General features: G+C 38.9%; 1 long non-coding RNA gene across 1 annotated transcript; it reads right to left on the bottom strand.

The window, feature by feature from the left end:
• Positions 1 to 498: 498 nt before the first annotated feature.
• LOC139024961 (uncharacterized) lies at positions 499 to 3,540 on the bottom strand. The gene is made up of 2 exons (XR_011476358.1): positions 3,392 to 3,540; positions 499 to 1,701 (listed from the first exon to the last, which is right to left on the bottom strand). It is a non-coding gene; the product is annotated as an uncharacterized lncRNA (long non-coding RNA).
• Between the last annotated feature and the right edge of the window lie 10,028 nt (positions 3,541 to 13,568).

Raw genomic sequence — 13,568 nt, 5'->3', positions numbered from 1 at the left:
AAACTAGTTGCCTCAGGGGAAATTGTTACAGAACAGTCATTACTGAGTGAGGAAATCGAACAGACATGGTTTGTGCCTGCTAGTTGGCAGCGTTACAATTCCCATACTGTTAAATGAAAAATTATCATTAAGCTATCTTTACAACAGAACACAAATACCTAAACTCATCGCATTCACTAAAAATATGTATTTGATTATGAATGGAATACTACGCCTATTATTCATTTAAAGCAATTTTTGTGTTCCTGTGATGAGAAAAAAAAACTTCCAATATTTTTCCAATATTTGCTGAAGCCTGGCACACAATGATTATACTTGAAGTACTATACTGTTGAGTTTATTTTCAAGTATTTTAATCCAAATGCAGAGGGAAGGCCGTTTCATTTCTTACTTACTGATCCCCTCCCCTATACTTATCCATGTCACTATATGGTCCTGAACTTAACTACTGCCACATGCATAATAATTAACATCCAACATAATAAAGCAACTCACAGAAACAGAAATATATATTTTATTAAATTAAACTATAGTGGACCAGAGTAGATAAACCAAGCGTTGTGAATAAAACAAGTTTCCTTTTGATAAGTAATAAGGCGTTTCTGCACTCCCATCCCACTGGGAACACACTGGTTGAATCAATGTTGTTTCCACATCATTTCAACGAAATTACGTTGAACCAACGTGGAATAGACATTGAATTGACGTCTGTGACAGGTGAGATTTTAAGATTTCCATAGAAAATAATATTAAATAGTTTGAAATTACTTTAAAATGGGTTACAAAAACGTATGTTTGCTATTTGCAGATACAAAAGCTAGTGAATAATCACACATTTATTGCAAAGGCAAAATATGACTTATAAAAGTATTAAAATCACAGCAAAGTAGATGTTAATGGAAACAGCAGCCTCCTCCCTAATTTCATCCAGCTATTACAGTTGATAAAGCTGAAAAAGGATCTAGCACAGTCCAGTTTGACAGTCCGTGACACATGATTTTACAACACAATAACATACAAACCCCGTCTCTGACATCTCTTTTGCCAGAGGTAATGAGGTTTGACTGAGTATAGCTTTGTAAAGGTGATGGTGGGACTAACCCAAAGGACAACAAGATCAGGGCTTGTTCAACGTTTATTTGAATTTAAAAGCAGTCCACTCTAGTCTTTTGGCCCAGCAATTCAGATAAAATCTTCTTCCAAGGAAATGGTTTATGACTAGATTCCCCTTATCCAGTCCCCTAAGAAGAAAGGCACCATTGATCCCAGTGTGAGGAGGATGTTACTCATGGGTCCAGGTCCGGGGCCAGCAGCGTTTCTGTAGCGACGCCAGTCAGACTGGTTGTGAAACCCTTGACCTTCAGGATAGTGGAATCTCTGGTCCTCTGAGGATGAGTCTGCGTCGTAGCCATACCCACCTCCCCTGTACCCATTTCTTGGCCTACCGAGTGACCCCAGCCCGTAGCCAATGGCAGCCCCACCCAGTGCCCCAGCGGCTGCTGCCCCTGCCATCTTCAGCCCCTGCTTGGAGGAGCCATGGCTCTGGGAGGGGGGCCCTTTGCTTCCCACCCCTGTACCCTTTCCCCAGCCCCTGAATCCACCCCCGCGTTTGCATAGGGCACCAGGGCACAGTGCTGCCACCAGCAACATCCATGCCCACAGGAGGAGAAGCTTCTGCTGGCCTATCATGACTGGAGATTCCTGCAAAAAGAAAATAAACGTAAGCTTGAATAACATTTGGTGAAATGTTATGAATGCAAATCTAAGAACAACCTATTGTAAAAGTTTTATAAAGTCATCCGAGGTAACAGGAATTATAATATATGTTTTAGCGTTTTGTCAATGGGATGTTCTGAATGAGATGAAGGCACATTAACAGCCATATAGCACAGTCCAATTCAATGTACCTGTTAGTTGTAGGGAACCAAAACAAACCCTGCACCAAACAGACCGTTGGTCAAGAGTCAATTGTAATCTATGTCATTCAGACAGGCATTAAAGCTGATTACACGCCCCAGCACATTTCAAAAACATTGTCTGCACTTTTGCCAACAAACAAACAAGACAAAACAAATGGCACCTCATCAAATGTGAGGTCTAGAACATGCCCCATGCTCTGCCGACACCAGCACTTCTATACAGTACACGAGTAACCTCTTTTTCCTAGTTCCAATCATGAAAGACCATTCTACCTGATGAGAATGTAGTGTGGGATGGTGCACGTGCACACTAAGTAAGATAGAGAACATGCTCAACTCTAAATCCTCTTGTATAAACAAGTAATACGGGTGCTTGGAACCAACAGAAATCCTATAAAACATTAAGAAAGGCCAGCTCTCACTTCAACATGCTTTGCATTCAAATCATATTCAATAGAAGCTTCAATTGCAAATGATATTCAGTAAAGGCTTCAGTAACACTTTACTTGACACCCAGTGTCAAAACCCACATTTATTCAAATCATTTTTTCCCTGCCAAGAAGTTTCCTTTCATTTTCAAAGTTTGTTTCTTAAATCCTTTGTTGTTGTTGTACTGAATTCTTCACAGTCATTTTTTTCATCATATTTGATAGAACTTGTACAAAATACACTTTATGACACAGTCAGGAAGCATTATGACCATCCTGTGTCACTTTATTTGGACAAAAAAAATACATGATGTCTGACATCAGTGTGTGCACAACAACAATTGTTGTATTTTTTATATATCATAAACATACTGTTGACACATAGGCTGTGGTGTAATGGAATGTTTTGTCTTGTGTGGTAGGTTTTGTGGGTTTTGACACTCTTCTGTAGGTGTCATAACCTGCCATAAAATAACGCAATATATGTCACAACAGGTCTAAATATATGTGTCATGACAGTGTTATGATCATATTATAACAGGTTATGGCAATTTATTTCAGCTCTTATGACATACTATGACATGGTTATTGCCTTGTCATAACGTGTTATGACACCGAGTGTCACGTTAAGCGTTACCAAAGCTTCAATTGAAAATCATATTCAAGTGAGTGCTGACCTTTTTTCATTTGTAAGTGCACACACTAATCCTATTCACTCTAACCTTTCCAAATATGTAGTCTGTTTTGTGTTTCCATCAAGAATATTAGGCTACCATGTTGAAGGTCTGACATATCTATATCTATGTACTGTAAGGGACATTTTGTACACAGATTCTGTACTTGGACATACAGTATATCACAAAATCTTTTGAAAAGGTAGTGATCTATCCTATTATATTTTCTATCATAGTAACAGCAGTACTAAATAACACAGTGATAACAGAGTTATACAAATCAACACAAAATGACACATTTATCCTGTGCATCAGGTATTGTATAATTGTCAAAGCAGTGGGGGAAGAGGTTTTGTATTTTAGAGCCTACCTGGTCGAATGGTCACTGAGAAGACTTTCCTTGGTAATGCTGGAGTGGATCAGTCTGTTTTCACATTGAACTGCTCTGGGTCTCCAATGGTTACCTTACACTGCCATTCACAGTCACAGCATCCAGTCAACAGCCTCATAATGACAACATTGCTCCTCCCTAGAAAAACATATATCCCTTACTATTGGCTTATGATTGATAGTTGAATTGCTTATGTTAATTATTCTTTGTTCCTTTCCCCCACTGCCTCTTTCCCCCTCCTCACTGTTTGTTCAACCAATGCAATGTTTGCATTTGATCTCAGTGTACAATTTTAGTCATTATTTCAATGATGCTCCACATTTCTATCAGTGCTCTTAGTTGCCTGGGATCTGCCCTTATCTTCCACACCATAGAAAAAGTATGAATTCATTCTATTTCTATGTTCCACACCCCCACACATCCAGGCAGTTGTCATGGTGACCGAACAGGGAATAGAGAAGAGGTGACATTTGAAAGTCTCTCAATTAGATGTGTTCATTATCTTTATTGATTACGGTCCATAATTGAAAAGACAATAATGATATAGTAGGAATAAATACATCTCACGGACTTCTGTAAAGTACAGTACCTTAGGTACATGATCTACATAAACATAGGCCTGCACCCTATAAGAAATATGATTTATCAACTTAATTCTAAAGAAAAGTATTTTCTATGTGTAGATAGTTAGTGGTTAGGATAGTTAGTGCATGCCTGAAACTCTAGTAGACTCACCAACATGAGCAGTGGGGAGGCCACCAACCAGTAGGCTTTAAAGAAGATGTTTGGAGGCTGTCCCAGAATCCTCGTCATCATGATAGAGAGCCGCTGTAATTCTGAAAATCAAGTATACATAAGCAAACAGAAGAACTACATCATCATCATTATCATCATCATGTCTACGTGAAAATAATGAGAGCTGAGGAAAAGTTTGTCATTGTCAGACATTTCCTTGATTTTCTCTCAGTTCGAGAGAGAAAATCAGTAATATCATACGTACAGTATGTACAGTTCACAATAATTTAGGGCCAGGTGAGGCAAAAAGAGACATTGAGCTGAGCTTAGGAGTATTTTTGTAATAATAATGTATTTTTTTATATGTTTTTTTTAACTCAATCTGATTGGCTGGGCCTGGCAGGGCCTGGTTCCCCAGTGGGTGGGCCTGTATCCACCCAGGCCCACCCATGCCTATGCCTCTGACATACACCTGGGTAATGCAGGGAAGGCCAAGCAGACTTTTTGGACTTTTCGTCCGTACTTTCCGCTGGACTTGCAGGCGTGTCGTGAGTTTGGATTTGTTTACCAAACGCGCTAACAAAAGGAGGTATTTGGACATAAATTATGAACTTTATGGAACAAATCAAACATTTATTGTGGAACTGGGATTCCTGTGAGTGCATTCTGATGAAGATCATCAAAGGTAAGTGAATATTTATAATGCTATTTCTGACTTCTGTTGACTCCAAAATGGCGGATATCTTTTTGGCTTGATGGGTCTCTGAGCGCCGTACTCAGATTATTGCATGGTTTGCTTTTTCCGTAAAGTTTTTTTTAAATCTGACACAGCGGTTGCATTAATAAGGAGAAGCATATCTTTAAATCTGTGAATAACACTTGTATCTTTTATCAATGTTTATTATGTGTATTTCTGTGATTTGATGTGGCTCTGTGCAAATTCACGGGATGTTTTGGAGGCAAAGCCAAATGTAAACTGAGGTTTTTGGATATAAATATGAACTTGATCGAGCAAAACATACATGTATTGTGTAACATGTTGTCCCGGGAGTGTCATCTGATGAAGAATATCAAAGGTTAGTGATTAATTTGATCAATACTTCAGCTTTTTGTGACTCCTCTCTTTGGTTGGAAAATCGCTGTATGCTTTCTGTGACTAGTTGCTGACCTAACATAATGATATGTTCTGCTTTCGACAAAAAGCTTTTTTGAAATCGGACACTGTGGTTGGATTAACGAGAATGTTATCGTTAAAATGGTGTCTAATACTTGTATGTTTGAGAAAATTTTATTATGAGATTTCTGCAATTTCATTGGCTGTTGAGTCCTAGGCAGGATATAAAGCATGCAGACAGTTACTGTTCGATTTCACGATAGAATGGGCAAAATGAGTGACCTAAGCAACTTTGAGCGTGGTATGATCGTCGTTGCCAGGCACGCCGGATCCAGTATCTCAGAAAGGGCTGCCCTTATGGGCTTTTCACGCATGACAGTGCGATAAATGGTTGAACTATTTCCTGTCTCCAGTCTCATCATTATTGAATTATTATAAAGATGTGGTTATGAAACCCACAAGACATAGCACCTCTATTAAGGGTTCTTCCTAGAAGTCTCTATAAATTGTTCGACCAAGAACTCTTTTATCATCCAAAGGTTCTTCCTAGAACCCTACAGGAACGGTTCTACCGAGAACACTTTTATCTTTAAAGGGAAACCCTCTATGAACGGTTCTACCATGAACCCTTTTATCTTTGAAGGGTTCTTCAAAGATAAAATAAAATTAAACTCTTTATGACAATACATTACATATATCACAAGGCCTTTCTTTGAGGGCCTAGTTATACCATAACACAGTGGTGTTAGGAAACTCCTGGTTTTACAGGCCACATTAGGTCTACAAGTCACATTATAGGCCTTTTCACACTGCTTTGTTCTTAGCCCCGGGCTATCTTAGACCCAGCCTAGACTGGCCCTGGGCTAGCTTAGCCTGTGCTCGCTCACACAAGCATTTGTTAGCCCTGGGCTAAGGATTCACATTTGTATTCCAAAGCCCTGGGATAACGGACAAACACAAGATGCAACCAACACACACAAACAATGTTATAAGCAATAAGACATGTATTAACACATTATTTCATCTTGCTTCTAGGTTAGCATTTGATTTCCAACAGTGATGGTTTGTATAAACCTTGCTGTCTGCCTATCTGACCTCGGAAACAATGTTACACTTTTGGAATTCGATCTCGCTCCTGTACAGAGAATGTTGTGGCTGAACTTTTATGATCCAGGCGAAATCATGCAACAATATTATTATCATTGATATATCCAATTAAAGTAAATGAAAAAGCTACAATATGACAACAAACTTGAGCGTTTGCTGGCCTTCCAGCTGTAGAGTTTGTAGCTTTAGTTTGCTAAGGGACTGTACGTTATTTATAATGAGGGATTACCTTGAGAAAATGGGATCGCTCCTTCAGTAAAATATATTTTTACCTGAACACTTGAAACAAGTGCATCCTGCTTCCATTGATCATCCTTGAGATGTTTCTACAACTTGATTGGAGTTCACCTGTTCAATTGATTGGACGTGATATGGAAAGGCACACACCTGTCTATATAAGGTCCCACAGTTGACAGTGCATGTCAGAGCAAAAACCAAGCCATGAGGTCAAAGGAATTGTCCGTAGAGCTCCGAGACAGGATTGCATCGAGGCACAGATCTGGGGAAGGGTACAAATTATTTTTGCAGCGTTGAAGGTTCCCAATAACACACTGGCCTCCATCATTCTTCAATGGAAGACGTTTGGAACCACCAAGACTCTTCCTAGAGCTGGTCGCCCGGCCAAACTGAACAATTGGGGGAGAAGGGCTTTGGTCAGGGAGGTGACCAAGAACCCAATGGTCACTCTGACAGAGCTCTAGAGTTCCTCTGTGGAGATGGGAGAACCTTCCAGAAGGAGAGACCCTCAGATTAAGATAGAGTTGGGTGCACCCTAGTAAACTATAGGCAGGATATATGGCCGATATCTAAGTCTATTTGTCACGATCGTTTGTTGAATAAATGGACCAAGGCGCAGCGTGCGTGGAGTTCCACATCTTTAATAATGAAACTCACAAAAAACAATAAAGGATAAACGATACGTGAAGCAAATGCAGTGCTCACAGGCACTACACAAAAACAAGATCCCACAAACAACAGGTGGGAAAAGGCTGCCTAAATATGATCCCCAATCAGAGACAACGATAGACAACTGCCTCTGATTGAGAACCATACCAGGCCAACAATGAAATAGAAAACATAAATTGCCCACCCTAGTCACACCCTGACCTAACCAAATAGAGAATTAAAGGGATCTCTAAGGTCAGGGCGTGACACTATTGTACTATTGATGTATTTCATTCATGTTGAGCTCATTGTACAAATTTCACATATCAATATTTACTCAAGGTGATACATTTTTTGTAAGTAATTTTATTTACAAAAGACAAGCCGGCATTCTTTTCCTAAATTATTCAGTTGTGTGATTTTCATTCTAACTGGTCCAATAGAGTTTAAGCTTAAACATTCAGTAGGCCATAGTGTTAAGCAATTGTTACACTTGCTGGACTTTTAAAAAATGTCTTAGATTAATAAATTATTCGAACAGGGATGCAAGCTTTTGTTTGCTGAATGTTAAATACAGCAGCCAATATAATTCACGGGTAGTTTGAAAGAAGAGAATTGCAGTTATTTATTGAGACCCATAACCATTCGAATTTGAGGAAGAGAAGTGAAAGCATCTGCATCTTATTCTAGTCCTATATTATTCAAGCACCGTCAAACCGAATAAGTTAGCAGAACTCAATACATTTGTGGCAACTGATTGCTTCGTTTTGTGTTTGTTATGAAACTGAAAAGTATTGATTGATACAGTACTTAATTGATGTTAATTAATATACAATTTTGATTACAGGTAACATAAAGTAATACAATGATGAAGATAAGGACAACAAAATACATTTTCTTTAACTGTTGAAAGCAAGGAAGGAAGGTCGCAACAATAGAGAGAAAAATAGGTATGCTAATAACATGAGGGGAAATATTATGAAAGGTATACAGTTGAAGTCAGAAGTTTACATACACTTAGGTTGGAGTCAATAAAACTCGTTTTTCAACCACTCCACAAATTTCTTGTTAACAAACTATAATTCTGGCAAGTCGGTTAGGACATCTACTTTGTGCATGACACAAGTCATTTTTCCAACAATTGTTTACAGACAGATTATTTCACTTATAACTCACTGTATCACAATTCCAGTGGGTCAGAAGTTTACATACACTAAGTTGACTGTGCCTTTAAATAGCTTGGAAAATTCCAGAAAATGATGTCATGGCTTTAGAAGCTTCTGAAAGGCTAATTGACATAATTTGAGTCAATTGGAGGTGTACCTGTGGATGTATTTCAAGGCCTACCTTCAAACTCTTTGCTTGAAATCATCAAAAGAAATCAGCCATGACCTCAAAAAAGTAATTTTAGACGTCCACAAGTCTGGTTCATCCTTGGGAGCAATTTCCAAACGCCTGAAGGTACCACGATCATCTGTACAAACAATAGTATGCAAGTATAAACACCATGGGACCACGCAGCCGTCATACCACTCAGGAAGGAGACACGTTTTGTCTACTTGAGATGAACTTAGTTTGGTGAGAAGAACAAGAACAACAGCAAAGGACCTTGTGACGATGCTGGAGGAAACAGGTACAAAAGTATCTATATCCACAGTAAAACGAGTCCTATGTCGACATAACCTGAAAGACCGCTCAGCAAGGAAGAAGCCACTGCTCCAAAACCGCCATAAAAAAGCCAGACTACGGTTTGCAACTGCACATGGGGACAAAGTTTGTACTTTTTGGAGAAATGTCCTCTGGTCTGATGAAACAAAAATAGAACTGTTTGGCCATAATGACCATCGTTATGTTTGGAGGAATAAGGGGGAGGTTTGCAAGACAAAGAACACCATCCCAACCGTGAAGCACAGGGGTGGCAGCATCATGTTGTGGGGGTGTTTGCTGCAGGAGGGACTGGTGCACTTCACAAAATAGATGGCATCATTCTTTTTTTGGGGCTTGGGCTCATAATATGTCTTTAATGTCGGGATCATCAAATGTATTTAAGGTATGGCTCATCAAGCTCAGGTAGCATCAGGCTTAAATTTTCATGCCTATCAAAACTAATCAAATCCAGGCATATTTATATGTTTTGAATGACACTCAGTTTTGGCGGGAAATATCAGGTTACCTGGAAGAAAAGGTGATTTATTATCAGGATGGAACATTTGTAAAATACTGGGAAAATATTCAACCCTAATGGTGAATGAAGGAATTGGCTGACAAAATCTATGGATAGTAGACAATAATTATGTCTGTTTAACAGGTAGGCCTACCTCTTATTTATTGAATAGGAAGAAATAGGCTCCAACACAAAGACCTCCTGTTGTTAGTAGACTATAGTCAAATTAAAATGAAGATTATTTAAATGGATTAGGCCTTTTCGAATTAGTCTACTTTCAGCTGTCCATCTCAGTCGCTACCGCTTCATAGTAAATTATGCAAATTACTCGAATATGGTTTATTGTGAGGTTAATAACTCTGATAAATAGCTTTATTATTGTCAACAAAAATCTATTATAGCTGTAGCAAGCTTACCTCCGGTCCTCCTCATCTGCATGCTATCCCTTTCAAACTGAACAGGACATCAGTAGGCCTAATCCGAGCACACATGCAGTATATAGATTATTTTTTTAAACAAATTGCCTTGCCCCCTGAAGTGCCACCGTGCACAGCGCAGTCATTGGTTAGGCGGCAGAAAATGGTTTACTCAGCAAAAGCAGGGCAGGCCGCGATCGTGATTGGGAACGCCTATCCATTGCAGTGTGTAATTGTATACTTCACCAGTGGCGATTTTAGCATGTCAATTTTGGTGGGGCAAAAAAACAAACAAAGTGGGATGCATGTCAGCAACGCCACTACACTACACAACACAACACTAAACAATACATTAATTGCACCCACAAACTGATAGGGCCTACATAAAGCTGTCCCAACAGCAGTCCCAACATCTTACCACTGCTACACCTGGCTATCAGCGGCGCCTTGTCTGGCAGCGAAACAGTTCATTCAGCCTCATTTACTGCCTTTAAAAAAAAACATAGCTGATATGGCTGACTTGCTTCAACAAATGTGGTTTCTAATGACAATTGAGATGTACAAACTATGGGCATAAGGGGACGACAAGCGGATGAGATGCACGAGCTAGGACGTAGTCAATATAACTATTTGTTTAGCACTTTTGACATGTACAGTGACAGAATTCAGAACATGGGCTGTTTTTACAGTGTTCTGCCTGTACACCAAGTCAGAACCGTAGGATAAATAAAGGGGGCATATAAGCAGACAATGAAAGCTCTTACAATATTCAATGATTACATTTCTCTAAAACAGGTTATAGGCTACATGTGCACCACCAAGTCAGAACAGTAGGCAAAATTAAGAGTCGTAAATAGACCAAATTATTAGGGTGAGGCACATGGGCTATTAACATCTTATTACACAATATACACTTAGTATTACTTTCTTAGCTACAGTATACATATCTCCCTGGCATATTACATCATTTATACAGCAGCGTACAATACATTTTTGGACTCAACGTGTTGTGCTGTGCTCACTTGAACAGGAAGGTGGCATACTGGTCCTTCGTGGGCAAATTTGGTCATCAAAGTCTGTCATTCTCTGGATTTATGGTGCTTTCAAAACAACTGGGAACTCTGAAAAAAAACAAGGTTGAATCATGATGACCTCATTGATCTTCAGGTCGTAGCTCCTGAAAGAGGCCGGATTTACAATTCCGAGTTGTATGACCATTCAAAACGTATTTTCCCAGTTGGAGTTTATTTATTCCCGACTTACAAGTTGTCTTGAACTCACGGAAGTCAAGTTTTCGCTGTTCCGAGTTAACAGTTGTTTTAGGCGCGGGACAAATCAGGCTTCATTGACAGCATGGCCAGTGTTGAATGTGTATAATTTTGAACTTGGAAAAGAGCCCCTTAATCCCAGATTTGCGACCACACAGCCACTGTTACTGATTCCTTCCAAACCACTCATTGTTGAATTTGCGATGTCCAACTTGTTGTGTAATGTTTGTGTCCAATGGCCGATGAGCACCGATAGTTTTTATCTATAATTTATTTTCCTTATTTCTCTTCATATGACAAGGATTAAAAAGGATTTGCCAGTAGATTGTCGGCTTGATTCATGATGATGACTGCTAGCTAAGATTTTGAAAGTATGATGTTGACATGATCAGTCCAATCAAAGCTACAGTAGATATAATGTAATTTGACGTTCTTCTCCTTCTTGGATTGGCACTTCTAATGTAACTCTATGACAGCACCAAGGGGCTAGAACTTTCATGTTCTACCCTTAGACTTGACGATGACGTAGTGTCCCCATGAGTGACAGAACAATGAGCCAATCACGGCGCAACGCTCTGTATGTTCTGCTGGCTTGCCCCACCACCACCACAGAAAGCACTGAGCTAGGCTGAAACACCTGCATTTTGGAGCTACCTTCCTCAAGAAAACAAAAAAGAGACCATGTTTGTATGCGGCTTTATTATCTCAATGATATATCTATTTTTTTTTTTTACATTGTTTGCAAACTGATATGTGACACTTATTTATGCCAAAATAAACATGCAAAACAGGCAACCCCCCCCAAAATTGCCACTGATATTCACCAACCCAGCAGAAATTAATTCTCAAATCCTGAGCAATATAACATTTAGTCAATTAAATTACATAACCCTCCCTTGGACTAAATTCAAAAAATACTAAACCCTCCCCTTGACTAAAATTGAAAAATGTGTTTCCATCCATCATGATCGGCCCATCCTCAGTGCAAAACTTTTGATTGTGAGTTAAAACAAACTAACAAAATAAGTGAGACTGTAGAATAACAAAATAATAGAGTTGAGTCTTTCCCTTTCTCACCTTCCATGAGTCCTCCTCTTTCAACACCTTGTAGGCTATTGAGTGGCTCACATTTCCTCCTTCACATTTAGCTTGGAGTTAAGACAAGACTGATCAAGGACACTATATTGTCTATAATATCTGTTACATACATCTTTACCTTTTACAATTAACAAATAAACACTATCACGTACAGTTTTGTTGATACATTAAATACAATCACTTCTATTCTCCATTGTACTATATGATTGAGTGTGTGCTTCACAACTCTCCAATACAGAGCGACCCTCAGGGTTTGAGTTCTGCTTCCATTGTTACTCCTCCTCGGAAACAAATCATTACTTCAGATTACTTCAGAATCTATTATTGCTTATGGAGCATTTAAACAAATGTAAAATGTATATATTTCACAAAGTATTAATGAACTAGTAAAAAGCAACAAGAATACAAAAGTTTATGACTTGAAGCAAGACTGGTGTTCCTCTGTCCAGTGTCTGTGGTCTTTTGCCCATCTTAATCTTTTATTTTTATTGGCCAGTCTGAGAAATGGTAATTTCTTTGCAACTCTGCCTAGAAGGCCAGCATCCCGGATTCGCCTCTTCACTGTTGACGTTGAGACTGGTGTTTTGCGGGTACTATTTAATGAAGTTGCCAGTTGAGGACTTGTGAGGCGTCTGTTTCTCAAACTAGACAATCTAATGTACTTGTCCTCTTGCTCAGTTGTGCACCGGAGCCTCCCACTCCTCTTTCTATTCTGGTTAGGGCCAGTTTGTGCTGTTCTGTGAAGGGAGTAGTACACAGCATTGTACCAGATCTTTAGTTTCTTGGCAATTTCTCGCATGGAATAGCCTTCATTTCTCAGAACAAGAATAGACTGACGAGTTTCAGAAGAAAGGTCATTGTTTCTGGCCATTTTGAGCCTGTAATCGAACCCACAAAAGCCGATGCTCCAGATACTCGTCTAAAGAAGGACAGTTTTCAGCTGTGCTAACATAATTGCAAAAGGGTTTTCTAATGATCAATTCGATTTTTTAAATTATAAACTTGGATTAGCTAACACAACGCGCCATTGGAACACAGGAGTGATGGTTGCTGATAATGGGCCTCTGTATGCCTATGTAGATATTCCATAAAAAATCTGCCGTTTCCAGCTACAATAGTCATTTAGAACATTAGCAATGTCTACAGTGTATTTCGGATCAATTTGATGCTATTTAATGGACAACAAAATTGATTTTGTTTCAAAAACAAGGACATTTCTAAGTGATCCCAAACTTTTGAATGGTAGTATATATATATATATATATATATATATATATATATATATATATATATATATATATATTAGTCAAAGTGCAAGTAATCTTCAACTGTCCCTCAGGGAATCAATTGACATTGTAATTACACACCT

The sequence above is a fragment of the Salvelinus sp. IW2-2015 genome, linkage group LG4q.1:29, assembly GCF_002910315.2.
Source record: "Salvelinus sp. IW2-2015 linkage group LG4q.1:29, ASM291031v2, whole genome shotgun sequence".
NCBI lineage: Eukaryota > Metazoa > Chordata > Actinopteri > Salmoniformes > Salmonidae > Salvelinus > Salvelinus sp. IW2-2015.
Note: the sequence above shows the minus strand (reverse complement) of the source record. Positions and strands in the feature narration are given on the sequence as shown.